Source organism: Macaca fascicularis, chromosome 2, assembly GCF_037993035.2.
Source record: "Macaca fascicularis isolate 582-1 chromosome 2, T2T-MFA8v1.1".
NCBI lineage: Eukaryota > Metazoa > Chordata > Mammalia > Primates > Cercopithecidae > Macaca > Macaca fascicularis.
This window is the reverse complement of record NC_088376.1, coordinates 50,773,845-50,788,431: the sequence shown is the minus strand read 5'-3', so window position 1 is coordinate 50,788,431 and position 14,587 is coordinate 50,773,845. Positions and strand designations below refer to the sequence as shown.

The following is a 14,587-nucleotide window of genomic DNA, read 5'->3' as shown; positions in this document are numbered from 1 at the left end:
GAGAATTTGTAAAGCTGACCAAACAATTCCTTTTCTATATATTTGCTCTAGAGAAACTCTCATATATCATCACAAGAACACTCACCATGTTATTTTTTAAGCTTTTTTATTTTGAAATAATTATAGACTAACAGAAAATTGCAGATAGTACAGAGAAATTCCCTATGTCTTTCACCGAGTTTCCCCCAAGTGACTACATTTTACAAACTGTAGTACAATATCAAAACCAGGAAACTGACATTAATATAATGTGTGTTCAGTTCTATACTATTTTATCACATGTGTAGGTTTGTGTAACCACCACTGAAATGAAGACACAGAGCTATTCCACTGTCACAAAGATCTCCTGTGATCCTATATTCACAATCACACCTTGCCTCCTATCTACCATCTCTAATCCCTGGAAATTTGTAATCGATTTTTTGTCTCTATAATTCTGCCATTTTGATAACATTATATAAATAAAATTATGTGTATGTGATCTTTTGAGATTGACTTTTTCACTCGGCACAATGTCCTTGAAATTCATTCAAGTTGTTACATGTGCCAACAGTTTGTTCCTTTTTATTGCTGAGTAGTATTGTATAGCATGGATATATTATTACAGTTTGTGTAACCATTTACCTATAGAGAGACATTTTGGTTGTTTCCAAATTTTGGTTATTACAAACATTCATATACGGCTTTTGTATGGATATAATTTTTCAGTTGTCTGGAATAAATGCCTAGGAGTGCAATTGTTGCTTTTTAAAATAAATGTATCTTTAGTTTTTGTTTTTTTTTAATTGCTGAACTATTTCCTAGAAAATTTGTAAAGTTCACTAAGAAATTCCTTTTCTACATATTTACTCTAGAAAAACTCTCATATAAAAGTACAAAAACTCACTGCCAGGTTTATATAACAGTGAAAACTGGAAACTATCTGAATATGCATCAGAAAAATAAAATGAATTTTTTAAAATTATATTTTTGTTTACTTATACAATAAAATACTATAAAGGTTTAAATAAATTAACTAGAGACACATGGCGAATATAAGAAACCATAATTTCAAATGAAAGCAAATGTTAAAATGACACACATTATGATTATATATTTAATTTGTAATGTCATTATTATGATCTCTTTTCAGTAATTGTAGAAAAACATAGATGGGAATGGTAAACATCAGATTCAAACAAGTGGTTATCTCTAGAGAGGGAGTGAGTTTAGAGTAGAAATTCAATTGGGGATTCAGCAAGATATACACTGTTTTATTTTGAAAAATAATTTGAAAGACATTTTTTCCAATATTTGAATTTGGTAGCATTGGGTGGATGATACATGGGTGTTTGTTTTCTTATTCTCTGTTGTTGCCTATAGGTTTACCACATTTCATGCTAAAAAATTAATTAAATGAAAAATATGTGCTTAAAACATAATTTTAGTCTTAGATTTAAGTCATAAATACAAAGTAATAATTATCTTCCAAAAATCACAAGATAATAATAGTTGCATTAAAGCCATGTAAATTGTATACATGATTTTTTTAAGATTTTAAAATTTATGTTTTAAACATTTGAAAATATTCTTCTTTAGGAACCTATTTGTGAGAATCTAATTATGTTAAAAACAATATAAATAAGAGGAAGGAATTAAACAACAATGGAATATAAGAAAAGAGTGTAGAAGAACCTTTAATTAATTGTTGGAAAGTGGGCAGTTGGTGGGTTGTTTACCAATTAATTAGCCAGATCAGAGCAAAACACAGTACAAAATACATGTGTCGGGGCTATTACCAAGAATGAGCCCATTGGCCTGATAGAATTCCAAAGGGGCATCAGGCTCAAAGAAATCTAGCACCTAGTGAAGGTGTGAGAAACAAGGCTGAAAGCAGGGAAGTCTGCATGCCTAGTAATCTTTCCCCTTCAACAATAAGATGCTTACCCCAAAAAAGGAAATTTCAGAACTCCTTTGTAAAGGAATTGAATAAAATATCTGAGGTGAACTAAGAGATTTAGGAGTCCTACGGCATAATTGCTAGGTCTCAGTCCACTCACCCAAAAATAAATAGCACTCATTGCAAAGTCCCACCCATGCACTCAAAACGTGCTTTCAATTAGACTTTCTCTTGTCTTGCATTTAAATATGAATCAGCAACCACGGATTACCTGCCACCTAAAGGAAAGCCTGCAACATAAAATAAACAAAACAATAGATACTAGCAGCCATAGAGCAAGTAAATAATTTGGAACAAATAGTATGCTAACTAGTATCTTCAGCAAAATTTGAGATAATTTTATATGCACAAAGCAAGACCAGGATGCTATGAAAAGGGAATGTAGAATGAGAAAGTTCTTGGATATTGAAACTCTGACTTTACAAAACTGCAACTGAATGATTACAAAACAAAACTGTAGAATTGTCCCAAAATTGTAGACTCCAGTAACAATGAAGCCCAAAGAAAAAAGGACAAAGATGATCATATGACTAAAAGGTTTTCCAGAAAAAGAAGAGAGAAAATTGAGGGCAAGAATGCAAAAAGAATATTCTTGGTGGTAAGTGGCATGGTGGTGATGAAGTATGGCTGGTGGTGCTGTCAATGGCACATGGAGAGCAGTAATGTTCTAATCAGACTGATGTGATACTGAGACATTGGCTGTATTCTTAGAAGTGTGGATTTGCTTGTTTTCCACTCATTGTCAGAGTCTGGTTCTTGAGCCTTTTGGCCATTCAATGACACTATATTCCCTTTCTGCTGAAATTATCCAGTGTTATTTTCTATTCATTGTAGATCCTAAGAAAGATCTCAAAGAGCTAGCATACATACTATTCCAAAGGTACTTGAGTAAGGATGCAAAGTTGACTCATTGTGTTTTAGAAATAAATTTTTTAATGGACAAGACTATGACACATGTTCCTACTCTACATTCAGAAAACTAGGTTTTTTTAAAAAAATCTACTATGTGAATGGAGAAAACTGCTCTTTATCTTTCATAACAAGAAGCAGGTTTTTGCACCTTGTTAATCTACACAGTAGGTGTTTTCCCTAACATAAGAAAAGGGCATAAATACTAGATAGTCAGCAACAGCAACAAGGCACCTCACTCTACCACAAACACACACTGCAGAATTAAATATACGTTTGTTAATAAATGAGTACATCTTAAAAAAATCAACAATACATCTCAAAATTAAATGTGAAAATGTTAAAAATAAAATGATGGGCTGGGCGCAGTGGCTCAAGCCTGTAATCCCAGCACTTTGGGAGGCCGAGACGGGTAGATCACGAGGTCAGGAGATAGAAACCATCCTGGCTAACACGGTGAAACCCCGTCTCTACTAAAGAATTAAAAAAACTAGCCAGGCGAGGTGGCGGGCGCCTGTAGTCCCAGCTACTCGGGAGGCTGAGGCAGGAGAATGGCGTGAACCCAGGAGGCGGAGCTTGCAGTGAGCTGAGATCCGGCCACTGCACTCCAGCCTGGGCGACAGACCGAGACACCTCTCAAAAAAAATAAAATAAAATAAAATAAAATATAATAAAATAAAATAAAAATAAAAATAAATAAAATGATGAAAACCTGGTTACGGACACATAAAATATAATTTTATTTCCATTTCCGTAAATCTCCAATTTATTGGAAAATTTTGTTCAATGTATTCCAATATTTGAGACATTTTAAATGTTTTATTTTGAAATATAGAACATACATAGAACATGATATATATCCATATACACACACATATGTATATACACAGTATATGAATGTGCATCATATATATGAGGTAACATAAAGTAATCGAATATTCACTCAGAGGTCAGAACTGTAGAACAAATTGTAGTATTAGTCCTTGGGGGTCTTCTCATATGTAAAACATGAAATTTCAATGGGATAAAATAGTCCGTTTTAAATTCATGTATTTATTTTATTTTTAGTTTATTTATTTTAGAGACATGGTCTCATTATGTTACTCAGGCTGGAGGGCAGTGGATATTCACAGGTATGATCATAGTGCACTGTAGCCTCCAACTCCTGAGCTCAAGTCATTCTCCTGCCTCAGCCTCCTGAGTAGCTGGGACTACAGATGTATGCCCACTGCAAGTGGCTCAACTTCTAACTTTAAAAGTATAGGATTCTTGGTCAGTAACTTTAAAAGTCTATGATTCTTAGTGAGTAACTGAATGTGTGTGTAGATGTGTGGGTGTATGAATATAAGGTAAGGATGGAGAGACTACCCCAAAATACCTTGGAATTTTTATTTTTTAAATTTATTATTTATGTGAGATAGGATCTTGATCTGTCACTCAGACTGGAGTGCGGTGGCACAATCACGGCTCACTGCAGCTTTGACTTCCTGGCCTCCAGCAATACTCCCACTTTAGCCTTCCAAGTAGCTGGGACAACAGGCACGCACCATCATGCCCTGCTAAGTTTTCTGTGTTTTGTAGAGATGGGATTTCGCTATGTTGCCCTGGCTGGTCTTGAACTCCTGGGCTCAAGCCATCTGCCTGCCTTGGTCTCCCAAAGTGCTGTGATTACAGGCCTAAGTTATCGCACCCAGCCTACCTAGGAATTTATAATGCACCTTTTTGATTTTCATCTACTTAGAAACTTTTCTTCCTTTTTCTACTAATGTATCTCTTTCCTTGGGATACTGATTTTTCTTTATCCCAATCAATTGATAAGAATCAATTGATACTTACAAGATAAGTTTCAATCATAGTACATAGCAGTGTGCAGGCAACCCTGGCCTGACCGTAAGTATGTCACAGTCCCTGGCCATTGTGCTTGGTCCAGAAGTAAGGCATGTTACCTAGGCCAGGGTAATCAGAGCTTTTACTAGCATCCTTTATATTAAAGCCAGAGGGAAGATCCATGCTAACCATGCTATGACCACATCTCCACTCTCTACCCCTGAAGGGGAATGTGACCATAATTCAGAGAAGGACTAAAATGAGACATGAAGAAAAAAATGAAGAGTCTTGATTACATTGTTAGAGTCTAGCTCTACCTCCCCAGTTAGAAGAGCCAGCATATCCTCTTTTTGACTTGAGCTATATTTAAATGGATTTTATTTGTTTATAGGGAATAGTACTCTTTAGCCCTATATCTCATGGTACAAGCTAACCGCAAACTATAATTTAGTTTTTAGCCTCTAATTGACATTATAGTGAAGTTCTTTGATCAGTGTATGGGTCTTGAACACCTCTTCTCCAAACTTTAAACAGTAGGTATAGCTCAAAGGACATGAACCAAGTAGAAGGAATTGAACATTTGAAATTAAGCCATATGAAAATAGTTAGTTGACTTTATCCATGGACACATAAGATTACACATGAATCAACTAGCTTTGTGCTTGTCACATAGTAGAGGTTCCATAAAGATTTATTCTCCCTGGTAAAAGATTTTGAATATAATACGAAAGAGGAATAGTCTCCCTCTCCAATATATAAACAGATATGTTATCATCATTAGTCTCTATCTCAGTTGGAAACGTTAATATTTATGTTTAATGACAGGGAAAATTGACACCTTTTCTGGCCTTTTAAAAGTTTAGATGCTACTTAAACTCTTTCTTCATAATTTTAGAATTTGTCAGTGTATGTATCTGGCTTGAGATATATTATGTAACTACTTGTCCATTATTGTTTTATTTCACTATTTTTTAATACTCAGTCTATTTTAATTATTTAGAATCCTGTTGTACCACATGATGAAGTTTGAGTAACCTACAGAATATATTAACCCCACTCTAATGCCATTTCTCTTTAAGTATAAATTCATAGATATAATGAAGACAGAAATAGACAGAGAGAATGAGAGGGATAGAAATAAAATGAAATAAAATTCAAATTGAGTGCTTTGAAACTACAATGTTTATTTAAAAGCACATAGTGCAAAACTTTTCATGAATGTGTTTTTCACAAACTAACCATTCTATCCCCCACCGCAATTAACATCTCAGAGATGTTACCATTTCGGAGAAGGTATCCCAAGATTAAAATTTAACTGGAGTCAAGAATTTTAATTTTACTCTTGAATCTGACATTGACCAGTACAATGAATGATATTGGATAAACCATATTTTGGACTTTGTTTATTCATCTGATTTGGACTATTATAGTGCCTGTGCATTAAAAATAATTTAAATTCTATATGAGAATCCAGTGAGTCTCATCAGGGCAAAACCATGCAAAGAAGTTAAGAATTTATTTTGTGTCTTTTCAACTCACTCTTCAGTCATATAGGTTTCTCTTTCCTGTCTTCAACCAGGATAGCTCTTAGTAGAGACTCAGTACGTGTTAGGTTTTTTCTTTACTTCCACTTTCTAGTGCCTCTATCCCTTTGCTACACCGAGCTTCTCACTGTAAACTCCACCATTGTAAACTCTACCAAGGCCAAAGAAATTACCTTGGGCAGGTTCCTAAAATTCAAATATCTCTGTCTCATCTACCCTATTTACTAGGTGTTAGGGTATTTTGTTTTACCATGTGGGACTTGTGCCTCTATTAGATATTAATAATAAACAATAGGCTTACAATTGTCACCCTTCCAACAGATATTTTTTGTTTCAATAGAAGTGTCTTACCATTATTTAAAGGAATTGCTATCTAAAAATGAGACTGAGAGCCCTACCACAGAGAGGCTTCAGGCTAGTTAGGGGAATATTTGGGAAACATGGGAAAAAATAATAATTTAAATTTTCTAGAGCCTATCTAACTGTAATCAAACATGAGTTTTTAGTCAATGACAAATTATTTTGATACTTAAAACCTTGAGTGAGCATTTGATTAATATCCCCTGCCTGTTAACTTTTTCATTGCTTTTATTGTCATTTTATAAACTGGGATTTGAACTTGTTTGGACTGATTTTCTCCGTTGTTTTAGGGGCGAAAGAGGGCAAGAAGTAAAGAGGGGAAAAGTTGTGCTTCTAGCAAGCATGACTAGATTTCAGAATTGTTTCTGTAACTAGAGAGAGAATATGCTTGCAGGTATTCCAGGCCATAGCTCTCTCAAAGATCTTCCCACATGGCTTGCTTAGCTTTTACTTTCATTTTGTATTAAACAAAAAGTCATTTGAGGGCTATTTAATGCTCTGGTTTGCGTTTTCCAATACCAGATAAAAGTTAAACAGATGAACCATTTGGGGGGTAAGGATTGGGAAATCCATGGCTGCTAAAATGCTTTAAAGTTTCAAAATGGTTTTGTTTTTTTAAACCCATTTTCCATGTTCCAGCAGCTGTGGGTTTTCCCAGGGCTCCCCCTGTGGCTCAAAAGGGAGCTGCTTAATGCTTAACAGATGAGCCAATTGAGTTTTTAAATGCAAAATTAAACTTAAAGTGCACAAAGAGCACAGGGGAATCCACAGCCAAGAATAGACTGGAGGAGGAGAGTGAGCTGCAAGCACAGGGCTGTGGGGAGACACAGGCTCATCTACTGCAACCAGCAGCGACTGGGAGGATGGTACAGGCACGTTTATCTTTTTACTATTCCTCCAACAGGCTGCAGTTATACTCCATAGTACCAAAAGTTTTCTTTGTAACTACTGGCTTTATATATATTTATATGTGTCTACTTTTCTTTAAGAGTGAAAAGAAAAAGAAAGAAAGAAAGAAAGAAAGAAAGAAAGAAAGAAAGAAAGAAAGAAAGAAAGAAAGAAAGAAAGAAAGAAAAGAAAGAAAGAAAAAAAGAAAGGAAGGATAGATCAGCTCTGTAGAATAGGAGGACAAACATGTTTTGCTCTCCACCAGGTTTGTTCTGTCAGTGATAGTGAGAGAATTTGGTCCCCTCAGCATTATTTTTCCACTCAGGTTCCTAGGTGCCTTGCTTCCTATGTCACAGACACCCTTAGGAGATATGGATTCTCAGAACCTTCTACTTTGAACATGAGGAGTTGAGATGATTGTGAACTTTGGTTGAAACACCGTTTGCCAAATCACTGGATAAACTGTTTTGTCATTCGTCTGAATATTTGAACATTAAAAAAAAAAAAACTGGATTTTTATTTTTATTTTTTTGAAACGGAGTCTAGCTCTGTCGCTAGGCTGGAGTGCAGTGGCGTGATCTCGGTTCACTGCAACCTCTGCCTCCCAGGTTCAAGAGATTCTCCTGCCTTAGCTTTCCGAGCAGCTGCCCACCTCAGCCTCCAAAAGTGCTGGGATACAGGCGTGAGCCACTGTGCCCTGCCAAAAGCCTCGGATTCTGATGCATTTAAAAAAAAAAAAAAGGTTTCAGAGTAATATTTCGGCCAACTTCGTGAGTAGTCTCTGATTAAAAACCAATCATTCTAACACCTTTAAAAATAAAACTTTCCGCCGGGCGCGGTGGCTTACGCCTGGAATCCCAGCACTTTTGGAAGGCCGAGGCGGACGGATCACTTGATGCAGGCGCTCGAGATCAGCCTAGCCAACATGGGGAAAACCCACCTCTACTGAAAATACAAAAATTAGCCTGGCGTGGTGGCGCATGCCTGTAATCTCAGCTACTTGGCAGACTGAGACAGGAGAATCTCTTGAACCCGGAAGGCGGAGGTTGCAGTGAGCAAAGATGGTGCCATTGCACTCCAGCCTGGGCAACAAGAGCGAGACTCTGTCCCAAAAATAATAATAAATAAAAATAAAGCCTCCATTTTAATTGTGCAAGTGCTTTATTTATGCAGGGGCTCCCAACATCATCAAGACTAAAATATCATTGGTGCAATTTCTTTCATTGAAGATGATAAAAGTAAATGTTGGATTCCAAATCATGGAAATCTGTTTGAGAGCCAATTTCATTATTTCAATAAGTTTTTCACTGCAATATGTACATTGATATTCCAGAATGGGATACAGCCCAGCTTATCAGACTCACACAGTCTCTCAAATTTTTAGACAATACATTCTGGAAACATAAATATCTTAGCATTTGAAGGGATATGCCAGTTGTTGCCTATTGCTTTTAAATTGCATTTGAGGAATATTAAGAAAGTGCTGAGAAATGATAATTCCCATGCAAAATTTCTATTACCTAGATTTTGCATTCATACTAGGCTTTTAAACTTTGCAAACATTGAAAATTCTTTAATTACTCACTTTTGGAGAAATATATGTATTTTTGAAGAGTCTTGCTCGGTCCCCGAGTCTGGAGGGCAGTGGTGTGATCATGGCTCACTGTAACCTCCACCTTCCTGGCTGAAGCCATCCTCCCACTTCAGCCTTCCCAGTAGCTAGGACTACAGGTGTTCACCACCACGCCCTGCTAATTTTTGTGTGTGTCATTTTTGGTAGAGACGGGGTTTCTCCATGTTGCCCAGGCTGGTCTCTAGCATTTGGGCTCAAGTGAACTGCCCACTTCGGCTTTCCAGTGTGTTGGGATTACAGGTGTGAGCCACTGCTCCTGGCCTGGAGAAATAATTTTAATAGATAGTAACCCAAAATTATATCAATATGCCAGTAGAAACGTCTTTATTAGGATTCATTAAGAAGAAGACACTAGAAAGCTTCTAGTTCACATTTGATTTTGCAGGGGTCAGAAAAAGATATCCCAAAGTACAGCACTTTGACATGCCAACTACTTAGAACTAAAGCACATTGGAAGGCCTCCGAAGCAGCATCAGGACTAATGTATGTCTCTGACCTTCTCCTGCCCTCCTGTCTCTTGCCACTCATTCTTCCCCGAAGTGAGTCACAGAAACCAGAATTCCTCTTCCAAGTGAGTCATAGAAACTAGAACTCTTTTTCCCCAAACCAAGCCTTAAAACCTAGAATCATTACCCTAACTTTCCTCTGCCTTTTTGTGTAAAAACTTGTCCATAAGAAATTATATGACCTAACTTGTCTCAAAGTAGATGAGAAGAACCTTATTCTGGAAGGAATCCTGCCCTATATCCAGTAGGAAAAAAATGCCACAACAGACAGGCCAAGTAGAATCCAAACAGGCCTTGCTGGCTTTTCCCACTCAGTCTCTTGCTATTAGATCATTTCTCTCTTTGTTCAATCATATTTTTACATGGATGTTCACTCATCATTGAATCTAAGCATAAAAATGGACAGTTTTCCCTTGGGAGATTAGGCTTCATTTCTGAAGGCTCTCATGACACATAAAACTTTGATTAAATAAATGTGTTACGCTTTTCTGTCGTTAACCTGTCTTTTGTGATAGGAGGATCAGCTGTGATCCTTATGATGGGGAGGAAAGATAGCACACCCTTTTTACCCCTACAATATGTTATCAAGTCCAGCAATGATTTGTAAAGTCGCAAGGTTAAATAAGGTTAAAAAAGTACACACACATATACACATAGGTGTATCTGTATGTACACACACACAAACACATACACACACGTTTCTAAAGTTACCTATTCAACTACAAATTATATTCCTTAGGCATGTTTACCTCTTTCAGTTCTCCAAGTAAACCTTTTTTCTTTTCTTTTCTTTCTTTTTTTTTTTTTTTTTTTGAGACCGAGTTTTGCACTTGTTGCCCAGGCTGGAGTGCATTGGTGTGATCTCAGCTCACTGCAACGTTCACCTCTCAGGTTCAAGTTACTCTCCTGCCTCGGTCTCCAGAGTAGCTAGGATTACAGGCACCCACCACCATACCTGGCTAATTTTTTGTATTTTTAGTAGAGACAGGGTCTCATCATGTTGGCCAGGCCGGTCTCGAACTCCTTACCTCAGGTGATCCACCCACCTTGCCCTCTCAAAGTGCAGGGATTACAGGTGTGAGCCACTGAGCCTAACCAGTTCTCCAAGTAAATCTTATTTTCAGTTTTAACTATCCTGGCCCTCTCCCATCCTTCCTCAAACAAAACAAAACAAACACACAACACAATAAATAAACAAACTATAAAACAGATCATTATCATTTGGATATAGTCTTCACCTTCATCCCGATAATTGTCAACTCTTAATCATTTCATGGAACAATTATTTTACCTTAATTGCTTAAATTTAAAGTTGATTGTGAAATGATAACTCCTAGAAAATAGGTTGGAGATGAATATTCCTACTGTGCATTTGTGACTGCATATGCAGAGCCTTGTACCTCTTAGCTAATCAAATTTTCTTGAGTCATTGACTAGATCCAGCATTGTCAGTTTGCCTAAAGGAAAGATACTGATGAGGTTAGGCTCCTTCGAAAGCAATCATATGGTTAATTGCATTAGTGTGAACCTAGCCTTTGTGATTAAAGCCTAGGACTTTCATTTAGGTAGAGCAGGACTTCCACGCTTCAAGGCACTCCTTGGATATCTAGTACTCTCCAGGCCTTGAGAAAATGTGCTGAGGCATCAGCATATTTCCCTGAGGAGCTGCCATATTTGGGAGATCATTCAATCATTAGACCATATTCAAAGAAACAGGTTAATTTGAATATGTAAACACTAGATCACATATTCATATATATGCAATCTCTTTGAAAAGATCATCAGAATGCAGATTTAAATAAACAAGAACATACTCAAAATTTGACATATTATGTGCTTGAATTTAATGTGAATCAGTGCTTGCCCAAAGGATTTTGTATCTGTCATCTAATGATGCCTGTATACTGCTACTGGTATGCTTTTCATAGATGTACATTAAAAAGACTCTCTGCTCTGTTTTTGAATAAAATCCTATGGCTCATATTTTCAAAATTCAAAATTTAGTTATTTCTCATAAAATTTGGTTAGCAATATTTAGGCCATATTTATATACACACACATCACACATACACACATATATGTAGGCACACATATACACATGTATATATATATGTGTGTGTGTAAATATGTACATAGATTAAATTTAGTACATAAAATATTTCAAAACTTGTTTTTAAGCTTTAAAAAAATTACATAGAATTAAAATCATTATTCTTTCCCTCTCTAGTGAAATGTTGGCTTCAGAGTTCACTTTTTATAAAAAAATTCTAAATCATTAAGCAAGTAGAGTATTATCCTTATTTTTTTTTAATTACCCAACATACTTTTGGGGTTTTCACAAGTGGAGGCTAGAATGCATTGATGCATAAAGAAACAACTATCTAGCCCAGTAATTCAAATCCAACACCATTTTGACTAGATACTTTAACATACTCATGGGTGTAACACAAGGGTAATTGATGATAAGTTCAAATTATTTGCGTCTTATTTATCTTAAAATCAATCCCATAAGCTGTTATTAGCCTATAGGCAATAATATCATTCTGTCAATTGTGAAAACAATGAAATTTTATTAATCTTACTGTATTTACTGCTCCTTTATAACCTCATAAAAACTGGCTCCTGTGTATATAAAGCATTTAAGGAACCCTACTTCCTTAGAAATAGATGCAATCAATAAGATTTACTATTTTAAGAAATATTAATATAAAAAGGGGGTCATAGGATGGTCTATTCTCATCATTTTGCATTGTTCTCCAAACAGTTGCCTTCGTTTTCAGGGTGAATCTCTGAATGTTAATAGCAGACGCGTCACGTGCAGAAGCTGGGAGCATGCAAGCCGTGTTAGGCACATAGATTCTTTACAAGGAAAAATGTTACACAAAGCATATTGGATCAGGGGCTTGATTTCAGAAATGGAATCTTTCCTTTCTATTTTAGACCTGTCTGACTCAGTATTACATACCACTGTAAAAATTTGCTCATAAAAAGATTAAATATTAAAATTGAATGCAAAGTAATAGAAAAACAAAACCTCTATTCCCCAATGCAAAAATCAAATATGCAAATATGAAAATGAGGGGACGCTGCTTTTTCCCCCTTACACAACTGATTAAATTGTCACTGCTGGAGATTACATGGGGTTTTATTCCCTTTACAGCCATATTCAATTGGACAGATAGAAAATTATATTGCCACAGACGAGACCCACCACTTGGGTACACTGTGCTTCCAGTTGTTGCAGAGGTCTTGTCCAAAACTTTGCAGCTACCCTTTAAAAAAAGAAAAGATTAGATGTGGTCATTCATGACACACTAGATTTTTTTCTAAAGTCCTTTCCAAGTTGGAGATTTCAGGACAAAAACTACTCTTCTTGCTTCTAGATATTAGGCTACAGCTTACTTCCCATGTAACAAAACCTTCACCAACATATCCCCTTTTTATATACTATAAATGTATGCATGTGCAAACATATGTATGTGCATATATATATATGCATATATCTCAGAGGCTTTTTTCTTTTTGTGTTTACACTCTGTTTCCTAATTGGTGACTTTATCTCCTGGCTTAGCACTTCTAACACAGAACCTCCCCCACCCCAACTCCTTTTTTTGCCCAGTTGTCTCTTCCAGATGAATATATTTGATTCCTGCAAAAACTGAATACAGAAACAGGATTACCTGTGCTTCTCTCATGCCTTGGCGTGGTTCTGAAATGGTTTTCGCTGTCTGCCTCCGTGGAATAGAAGTTAGTGCTCAGCGATGCTGTCGCCTGTCTGTGTCACTCTGCACTGGGGCTGAACAGAGAACTGCCTCCAGCTGCAGGCGAGGGGCCTCAGAGTTAAGGACGCACAGAACTAGTTTGTTAATGAGATCATTTCTCCAGTGCAGAGAAATGTAGCCACAAACACAGGGATATTTAACAACTAAAAGAAGTGGTAGGATGATGTTTTTGAATTCAGTAATCAGGAAAAAAATAACAAAAAATAGTGAGCAGCAGATGCTTCATTGCAATGACAAGTGAATAGGAACAGGACTATTTGCCTTAAGATTTGTAGTAGATAGGCACATGTTACTTTGCTATAGAAAGGAAGAAATTGATCCCCAAAGAATTTGTAGGTGGCTTGATATGTGGCTGGAAATATGTTTGTTGTTTTCAGCAAAATAATGCTTAAGGATGTTTTTACTAGCTAAGATCTCTGCTGTATCTGTTGATATAAATGTAATTTGAAAATTTTCTTTCTCTGATTGGGTAGTTGAGTAAACAATCAAGGTTTTCATTTCTAGCACTCAAATGGGTAAATTTATCATGAAATCAAATGATTTCTTCATGAAAAAACTTCCAACACTTTTGCATTTGAAAACACAAACACATACATCATGCTTAAACAAAGCATTCTGTTTAAATTTAAGAATTTTAAAAACCATTGCTTTCTAACATTTTGAATGCCCTTTCTTGATTCAGATATCCTTTTGCTGTCAAAATTAAAAGCAGAGTTGTGTTCATTCTACTGGCTTGAACATTTAGATGTATCCTTTAGTCTCTGCTTGTGTTTGCTTTTTTCCTGTCTTTCCCATGTTTCTTTGTTTTCCTTTTGTCTTCTTCTCAAGACTTCCCATGGTTTTTGTTTTATCATATTGTTCTCTTTGCATTGTTCAACTGCTCTTTGACAAAAATTCCATATTTAATCTAATTTTCTTGTTTTTGTTTCATTTCCCTTATAGTTTTATATGATTAGTTTTTTTTCTTTTATGTTAGGGCATTGTGTTTATTTGTGAAAACATAATTCCAAAGGTCAGAATGGTACTACATGGACAAACTTTTCTATTGAGTGTCCTTATCTTTTAATATTTTGTTTTTTTGACATGTTATTCTCTTTCCCAGTTCTGGCCATTTTAAATTATCTTTTCATCTATTGCATTGCCTTTTCCATCACTAATAGTCTTCTCTTTTAATTCTTCCCTTGATGTCTTGATTTACT

The 14,587-nt window shown here is 36.0% G+C and overlaps 1 long non-coding RNA gene across 2 annotated transcripts; it reads right to left on the bottom strand.

Moving 5' to 3' along the window:
- Positions 1–8,609: 8,609 nt before the first annotated feature.
- LOC141409768 (uncharacterized) lies at positions 8,610–13,398 on the bottom strand. 2 transcript variants are annotated; one of them, XR_012431793.1, is made up of 3 exons: positions 13,287–13,398; positions 12,818–12,878; positions 8,610–9,361 (listed from the first exon to the last, which is right to left on the bottom strand). It is a non-coding gene; the product is annotated as an uncharacterized lncRNA (long non-coding RNA). The 2 variants fall into 2 exon arrangements; XR_012431792.1 differs by lacking the exon at positions 8,610–9,361 and having other exon boundaries at positions 10,425–12,878.
- Positions 13,399–14,587: the final 1,189 nt, after the last annotated feature.